Source organism: Oncorhynchus masou, chromosome 7 (genome assembly GCF_036934945.1).
Source record: "Oncorhynchus masou masou isolate Uvic2021 chromosome 7, UVic_Omas_1.1, whole genome shotgun sequence".
Classification (NCBI taxonomy): Eukaryota; Metazoa; Chordata; class Actinopteri; order Salmoniformes; family Salmonidae; genus Oncorhynchus; species Oncorhynchus masou.
In genome coordinates, this window is record NC_088218.1 from 15025150 (window position 1) to 15034365 (window position 9216).

General features: G+C 45.1%; 1 pseudogene; it reads left to right on the forward strand.

Annotated features, from left to right (window-relative positions):
• The first annotated feature begins 4384 nt into the window (after positions 1 to 4384).
• LOC135543022 (sodium/myo-inositol cotransporter-like) lies at positions 4385 to 6590 on the forward strand (annotated as a pseudogene).
• The last annotated feature ends 2626 nt before the right edge of the window (positions 6591 to 9216 follow it).

A 9216-nucleotide genomic window follows, 5' to 3' on the forward strand; every position in this document is an offset into this window, starting at 1 on the left:
ATAAACTCCCTGAAACTCTTAACTATACAACAATGTCCCCACGGAAAAATAGACCTCCAATACCTGCTAGCAACTCTACCACATGTGTCCTGAGGCAGCCAGGGCTCCCATAGTGGTGTAGACCTGCCCTATTGCTGGCACATTGCCCTCAGCTCACCAGGCCACACACCTCCAACCAGTTCCATTTAGCCTTCACCCACAAGGCACCTTGACATGCCCCAGGCCAGTTAGTGTCTCTTGGACCAGAAGGGGAGAGACTGGCTTCCTCACCTGCGCTCAGAACCACCCATGGGAGAGACTGCAAAACCTAGGAGGGCACAAAGAAACACTAGACCATGAAACTAAAATGGTCCCTGCTCCACAACTGCCCACTCGGTGGCCCGGACCCAGTTGATGCTACACCAAATGTCACAAGGTGGAAAGTGACACATTCACCTGAAAAATTAGTTGAAACCTGTTCGTTTACCTTAAACCTGTAAGTCTAGGGACCACTTCTCGATTGTGCGCTAGTGCACCTCACTTGATGCACGGCATTTCCACCGTTCTAATGGAGTGTTCCAGTGTCTAGGGACCTTGGTGCACTTCAATCATACATTAGGTTAGAGAAACATTATGAATACTGTATCATAATGTTGGAGTCACCAGATAAAGCAAGAGAGAAAGATGAGCCTTATTGACACTTGTGCAAAGTTTGGATCAGAATTGATTGTTAGAACATTTCCTTACTTATTAATCTTTACTGTCTGACACTTATGGTTATCCTGCAATTAAACATGGTAAGGCAAGGTTTTCAATCAGTTTCAGCAGTTTCAGCCACTAATTGTGCAAGTTCTCCCAATTAAAAAGATGAGAGGCCTGTAATTTCCATCATAGATACACTTCAACTATGACAGACAAAATGAGAAAAAAAATCCAAAAAATCACAATGTAGGATTTTTAATGAATTTATTTGCAAATTATGGTGTAATAAGTATTTTCACAAGCCACTGTATCATGGATAAATTGGGACTGACTGATCTTCAAATAATATGAAGTAGTTATTTATGAGCAGTTATTTTTATCGATCAGTCAGTCGCCTGCAATGTTTAACAAGCCCACAGGAAGTGATCCAGTCCAGAGGCATGTTGGATCACTGTTTGCTGAAAGCTTATTATGGCTGGCTGATACGATTGGAGAGAGCACATGGTAAACAGAGTTTGTGCTGTAATTGACTAAGGGCGTGCCCCCCCCCCCCTTGGCGTTTTTCCTATTCTTTTTTAGGGTTTGTATCATTTGATTTACATAACATGCATACCACATACCATGCAAAATATTTTTTTTGTGGTGAAACAAACCAGAAATAAGACAAAACATTTGAGAACTTGAGAGTGCATAGCTATATACCCCCCGCCCCCAGAGTCAATACTTTGTAGAGCCACCTTTGCAGCAATTACAGCTGCAAGTCTCTTGGGTTATGTCTCTATAAGCCTGACACATCTAGCCACTGGGATTTTTGCCCACTCTTCAAGGCAAAACTGCTCCAGCTCCATCAAGTTGGACGGGTTCCGCTGGTGGTCAGCAATCTTTAAGTCATACCACATATTCTCAATTGGATTGAGGTCTGGGCTTTGACTAGGCCATTCCAAGACATTGAAATGTTTCCCCTTTAAACGACTCGAGTGTTGCTTTAGCAGTATGCTTAGGGTCATTGTCCTGCTGGAAGGTGATCCTCCGTCTCAGTCTCAAATCTCTGGAAGACTGAAACAGGTTTCCCTCAAGGATTTCCCTGTATTTAGCACCATCCATCATTCCTTCAATTCTGACCAGTTTCCCAGTCCCTGCCTATGAAAAACATCACCACAGCATGATGCTGCCACCACCATGCTTCACTGTGGGAATGGTGTTCTCGGGGTGTTGAGAGGTGTTGGGTTTGCACAAGACATAGTGTTTTCCTTGATGGCCAGAGTACCTTCTTCCATATGTTCTTCTCACAGGCCTTTTGGCAAACACCAAACGTATTTGCTTATTTTTTTGAAAGCAATGTATTTTTTCTGGAGTCCGATGTTTACGGAATGTGTCATTTAGCCTATTGTGAGGTTCTAAATTTACCTAGTAAAACTCACGGACGATTATTAAAGAGTAAACCAAGTTTATTCACCCACTGGGTCAATACAGCTGCATAAGACAAAGACATGCTTCCACCAGTGGTAGTATATAAACCCCAATTTGGGTGACGTCCTCCTTCTCTCGAAACATTACATCTTTATTGCTAGGCAGGAAATGAAGTGATGTGGGCAATAAACTGTTCCATCTCCCTTAATGTGATCTGAGCTGACCTCGGCCCCCTTCGTCACTAATCCACATCTCACCACCCTTATCAGTGCCTGCCACATGTGATTGCCCTTCCCTTACTCAGTACATTCCAAGCGTAATTGCCTCCACCATATACATTTCTCCTTCAGATAACAATTAACTTCTGGTGTAGAACCTAGACTATAGTACTATTCCAAGTTTAGGAGTCAGAACCCAGAATCCATCACTATTAAACACTTAAACTATGTTTCAAGTGAGAATTAGGCAGGTCTGATGCAGAAAAAGAAAGGAAATTCTTGCCTACATCACCCATTTAAAAAGTAGTGTAGTTTCAGTAGTTACACCGTTACATACCACAAAAGTAATTAACTACTGAATACTAATTAACTACCCTACCAACATTTGAATTATCTTCAACTACCACTACGTTCCTGCAAAATGTAGTTCAATTACTAGTAGAACTATGTGTAGTTTACTACTCAACACTGTTAATCAATCATATATTCTGTCTATCATAATTCTAGAATCACCAGATAAAGCCAGAGAGAAAGATGAACCTTAATGACACTTTTGTAAAGTTTGGATCAGAATTAGTGATTGTTCAAAAATGTCCTTAACTTATTCATCTTTTTACTGTCTGTCAAGTCTTTCGCTTAGGGTTATCCTCCAATTTAATGTGGTGTGGTAGCCCTGCGAGGCTTTGCCTGGACACATTTAGAATGAATGTCAGTAACAGACACATCCCTATGTCCATAGCCCTGCGAGGCTTTGCCTGGACACATTTAGAATGAATGTCAGTAACAGACACATCCCTATGTCCATAGCCCTGCGAGGCTTTGCCTGGACACATTTAGAATGAATGTCAGTAACAGACACATCCCTATGTCCATAGCCCTGCGAGGCTTTGCCTGGACACATTTAGAATGAATGTCAGTAACAGACACATCCCTATGTCCATAGCCCTGCGAGGCTTTGCCTGGACACATTTAGAATGAATGTCAGTAACAGACACATCCCTATGTCCATAGCCCTGCGAGGCTTTGCCTGGACACATTTAGAATGAATGTCAGTAACAGACACATCCCTATGTCCATAGCCCTGCGAGGCTTTGCCTGGACACATTTAGAATGAATGTCAGTAACAGACACATCCCTATGTCCATAGCCCTGCGAGGCTTTGATTGTCCCATAAACACGGTGTTAGAATCACACACCAGAGCTATTGGTTGTGGAAGGAGCACACATTGGGGCGTACAATAACTCAGACACATCCGTCCCTTTGTGACATGCATCTCTTCAAAATAACCCAGATGAACAAACGACACCCTATGGAACTATTTGACATAAATCTGAGTCAAACCTGACGACCACAAATATGTACACCCATCTGACACACGAAGATCCAGCTACTGCATGTTAAAATTGGATGACTGTTTACACAGCTATATAAGGGGAGTAGTCGTCCGGTAAACTGAGAAATAAAGCGTGAGGGTGGGACTGGTAGGGGTAAGTATGCATGCACCCATTGAACTGTGCAAAACTCATACAAGACTCATACGACTATACTGTTAGCTATGTGTTATAGATCAGTGGTTCACAAATGCCTTTTTCACTGTGACCCTTTTATAGCTTTTGAGGTTTTTTAGTGGCCAACCAAGTCAGCGAAACCAATGTTCCTGGCCAGGACCCAGCCACAACTTAATTAAAAGACTTTTGCCACAACTCAAAACCAGTTTATCTTGACCCGCTATTTCTTTGGGGAAACACAGTTTTAGATGTACTGTATATCTTCTTATTTATTTAACCTCTGTTTATTTAAAAAAGGTTTTTCCAACCCTGATCTGTTGTGTGTTTTTGTGCTCTATTGTAGGAGTGTCGATACAGATGAGCTGCTACCTCCAACCTACAGTATTCCCCGTCAACCCTTAGGGTGCCTTTCTGTGGGAATACCTCACCAAGACCTAAACTGGACCTGACTCGCCTGCAACATCCAAGCATTCAGTGTCTTAGAATCTCTCATAATCAACTGAAAGACTGGTACTTAAATTGAAAGGGTACTGATCACTAAAGCAACCATATCACCTAACTCCTCAATAACTGTCTTTAGAAGTATTATCCAAGATGGCTCCCACCACCATGGAGGCGGCGGACATCGTTGTTGTGGTGCTGTACTTCGTCCTGGTCCTTGCCATTGGCTTCTTCGCCATGATGAAAGCCAATGGGAGCACTGTGAGCGGTTACTTCCTGGCCGGCCGATCAATGAACTGGGCTATGATTGGTGCCTCTCTGTTCGTCAGCAACATTGGCAGCGAGCATTTCATTGGCCTTGCAGGGTCCGGGGCGGCCAGCGGGTTCGGAGTCGCCGCATGGGAGTTCAATGCCCTCCTGCTCCTCCAGCTCCTGGGCTGGGTGTTCATCCCTGTTTACATCCACTCTGGGGTCTACACAATGCCAGAGTACCTGGCCAAGCGCTTCGGCGGCCGACGGCTCACGGTCTACTTCGCTGCTCTCTCTCTGCTGCTCTACATCTTCACCAAGCTCTCTGTGGACCTGTACTCCGGAGCGCTCTTCATCCAGGAGGTACTGGGCTGGAATCTGTCCATCATCCTCCTCATCACTGTGACCGCGCTGCTCACCGTCACAGGGGGCCTGGTTGCGGTCATCTACACCGACACCCTCCAGGCGTTACTGATGATTGGTGGCGCGCTATGCCTAACCGCCATTAGCCTGGTAAAAGTGGGTGGCCTGGAAGGGGTGCAGACCAAGTACATGGAAGCCAGACCGAACATCACAGCGATATTAGCATCCTCCAACTTCACCTATATCCCCTCCTGCCATGTGGAGCCCAAGCCCGACTCCCTGCGCATCCTAAGGGACCCGCTGGACAAGGACCTCCCCTGGCCGGGCTTCCTCCTTGGCCAGACCCCGGCCTCCATTTGGTACTAGTGTGCCGACCAGGTCATCGTCCAGCGGGTGCTAGCCGCACGGAGCATCCCCCACGCTAAAGGCTCCACACTGATGGCCGGCTTCCTCAAGATCCTGCCCATGTTCATCATCGTCATTCCCGGGATGATCTCCCGTATACTGTTTGCAGATGAGCTGGCGTGTATCAGCCCAGAACACTGCATGGAGGTGTGTGGATCCAGGGCCGGGTGCTCTAACATCGCCTACCCCCGCCTGGTGATGTCCGTCATGCCGGTGGGTCTGCGTGGCCTGATGATGGCGGTGATGATCGCAGCTCTCATGAGCGACCTGGACTCCATCTTCAACTCCGCCAGCACCATCTTCACCTTGGACATTTACAAAATGGCGCGGGAGCGGGCGTTGTCGAGGGTGCTGAATGTGGTGGGACGTGTGTTCGTGGTGTTCATGGTGGTTATCAGCATTGCCTGGGTTCCTGTCATCATCGAGATGCAGGGAGGCCAGATGTTCTACTACATCCAGGAAGTGTCTGACTACCTGACCCCGACCATCGCTGCCCTATTCCTGCTGGGCGTCCTATGGCGGCGCTGCAATGAGACTGGTGCGTTCTGGGGTGGCATAGTGGGGTTCGCGTTGGGCGCCACGAGACTGGTGCTTGCGTTCGTCTACAGAGAGCCCCACTGCGACGAGCCGGACGAGCGGCCATCTTTTGTCAAGGACGTTCATTTCATGTACGTGGCATCCGGGCTGTTCTGGGTCTCAGGCCTGGTGGCTGTGGTGGTTAGCCTCTGCACCCCTCCACCCAGCATAGAGCAGGTCCGCACCACTACCTTCTGGGGGCTACGCCAAGGAAACACAACCCTAAACATAGAGAGACGAGGAGGAGATGAGCAAGCTGAACCCCCAAACTAAGACCCATGTCAATGGGAACGGCTGCATAGACAAGGAGACGACCAAAGACCTCCATAATGGGGTGGAGGCTTTATCCTATATGGAGTCTCCATCTAATCTCCAAAATGGCAGCCACCCGACCTTTTCAAGCACTGGAATGGCGGTAAACCAAGAAAAGCCTTGGGTGGTCTGCTGTGGAGGAGTAGGAGGGGAGAAGGGGAGGTGTGTGATGGTTCTAGAGTGGTTCTGTGGGTTTAAGGAGGAGCCGGCTAAGACCCGGCCCAGATCAGCCGAGGAGGAAGAGAGACTTTTGCAGGAGATGCTCCAGGAGACCCCCAGAACCAGACTCATCCTCAACATGGGCCTGGTGCTGGTCTGCTCTGTGGGGGTGTTCCTCTTCATCTACTTCTCTCTGTAGGAGGGGATCTCAACCTGTGACATACACAATATAGTTTATATGTAATATGTCTACATGTGACATCTAAAGAAGTGTTTCTTAACTTGTGTTTCCTACGCCACCCCAAAAGTTCAAGCCCAGTGAATCAGGTGTGCTTGAGCTGGGCTAGAACAAAAATGTCCAACCTTGGTGGTCCTCCAACATGGATTCAGATGTAGACGTAACATAGGAAACGTAAATCTAGTATGTAATGTTACATTTCGTATGGTACAGTGCCTTAAAGTATTCACACCGCTTGACTTTTTCAAAATTTTGTTGTTACAAAGTGGGATTAAAATAGATGTAATTGTCATTTTTTGTCAACGATTTACACTACACTACAAATTCACAACAAATTCAATGGAAAATAAAACACTAATATATCTTCATTAGATAAGTATTCAACCCCCTGAGTCAATACATGTTAGAATTACCTTTGGAAGCAATTATAGCTTGCTGGGTAAGTCTCGAAGAGCTTTGCAAACCTGGATTGTATAATATTTGCCCATTATTCTTTCAAAAATTCTTCAAGCTCTGTCAAGTTGGTTGTTGATCATTTCTAAACAGACATTTTTTAAGTCAAAACTGTAACTAGGCCACTCAAACATTCAATATCGTCTTGATAAGTAACTCCAGTGTATATTTGGCCTTGCGTTTTAGGCTATTGTCCTGCTGAAAGGTGGATTTGTCTCTTCGTCTGTTGGAAAGCAGACAACCAGGTTTTCCTTTAGGACTATGCCTGTGCTTAGCTCTATTCCCTTTCTTTTAATCCCAAATAAAACTCCCAAGTCCTTGCCGATGACAAACACACATTCATTCATTAATTTAGCAATTGTATCACACCATAGTGCTATCAGACTTCTGATACCAATGCAGGATGAAGGAGGGGCCACAAAATGTGAACCGCTATCAAAAATGGTACAGAAAAGTATTTTGTATTTTGACAATCCAAATTACAGTATTTTGAAAATACAAAATACATTGGATTGGAGTTCAGCCAAGTGTAAGTCAAATTAACAAAATACTCGGAATTCAAATAAGTATTTCAAATACATCTAACAGAAACTGTCCATCTTTGCCTGTAGTTTCAGGCTGCCACATACGCTACGCTCTACCTAACCTAGATATAGAATACATAGAAACCCCTTATCTAAATGGAATAGTACTGCCTGAATTGGTACTACTTTCTATGGTAGAGTCAAAAAAGGTGCAAATGAATGTTACAGTATTAGCCCAAGCACGTTCCTGTTGTCAGACTATTTGCATAATACAAGAAAGGGAGTTAATGGTGGTATTGCAGGAAAATATGTCCTGTGTGTATTCATCCCCCTCAGCCCACAGTGTCCTGGTGTGCCTGAGGTCAGAAATAGCCCAGTGGGTAACCGGTGTCCTGAAAAGACCCAAGATAGACGCCATGGTCTGGTCTGTAGGGAGCCACTGATGTGTGTAAACCAGCACAGGAGCACCTGGTTAAACAGCAGTATGGGATTGGTGTGGGAGTGAGCACTACTTTGCTGCTGGCCTAGTCCTCATTGTCACTAATAGCCCACCACTCTCAAATAGTTTTAATTCATCTAGGGTTCAATGCCATATAGGCTGCGTTTACACAGGCAGCCCAATTCTGATCTTTTCCCCCCCCACTAATTGGTCTTTTGACCAATCACATCAGATCTTTTTCATAGCTGATCTGATTGGTCAAAAGACAGATTTAGTGGGGGGGGAGATCAGAATTGGCCCACCTGTGTAAACACAGCCATCATAGTTTATGGTGTGTTCTTGATCTTTTGCAACATGAAGGTAAAATGAGTGAAAGAAGAGCATCCAGAAAACAAGGATTATAACCAGCTAACTAACAGTGACTCCGAAACCACCAAAGAAGAAGACAGGCCATCAGGCAGGTAGTGGAGAAACATCAGTAACATCACTCCTCCCCTTTTCACTGTTTAGAAGTCTGGGGTTAGTTTAACCACATTCCACGACATGTTTCCACAACTTTGACTGTGTTGTGTAGGCTACTATTTATATTGGCCTATTTAGTGTCACATACTGGAATCCATAGCAGATGGACCGAAAACAATAACCAACCAAAGATGATTATCTATCTGCAAGCAACTACCCAAATAAAGTGAGACTGACTTGGCTTAGCTCTGATGTTAGTGTTTGATATTAGCCTCTCATATCCATTTGAGGAAGTGGAGAGTGGAAAACTGTTTATGTACTCAATGTGGAGCGTCGTGGTGGCATTTCCTAGCAACCACATTTCCTAGCAACCACGTGGTTTCTCCTTCCATGTTTGAATTATCATGCATTTAATTGTTGAATGAGAATGCAGGCAGTTTGAGCAAAGACACTGGTAACTTCTATGGTTTGCGTGTGCATTGGTTGAGAGTAGTCTACAGCAGTGTCTTAGCTCAAAAATAGACCGTTTCGTTGTAGCCCTTGACAAACACACCTCATTCAACTCATTGAGGGCTTGATGATTAGTTGACAAGTTGAATCAGGTGTGCTTGTCCAGGGTTACAATACAAAATGTTCACCGTTGGGAATATTGGAGGACCAGGGTTGAGAAACGCTGGTCAACATAAGCTACTGTAATAGATCAAGAGAACTGCTGCCCCCTGCAGACATTTTCTTGTATTGCATCAGCATCTAATAAAGACTTATTTTACAAAAGTA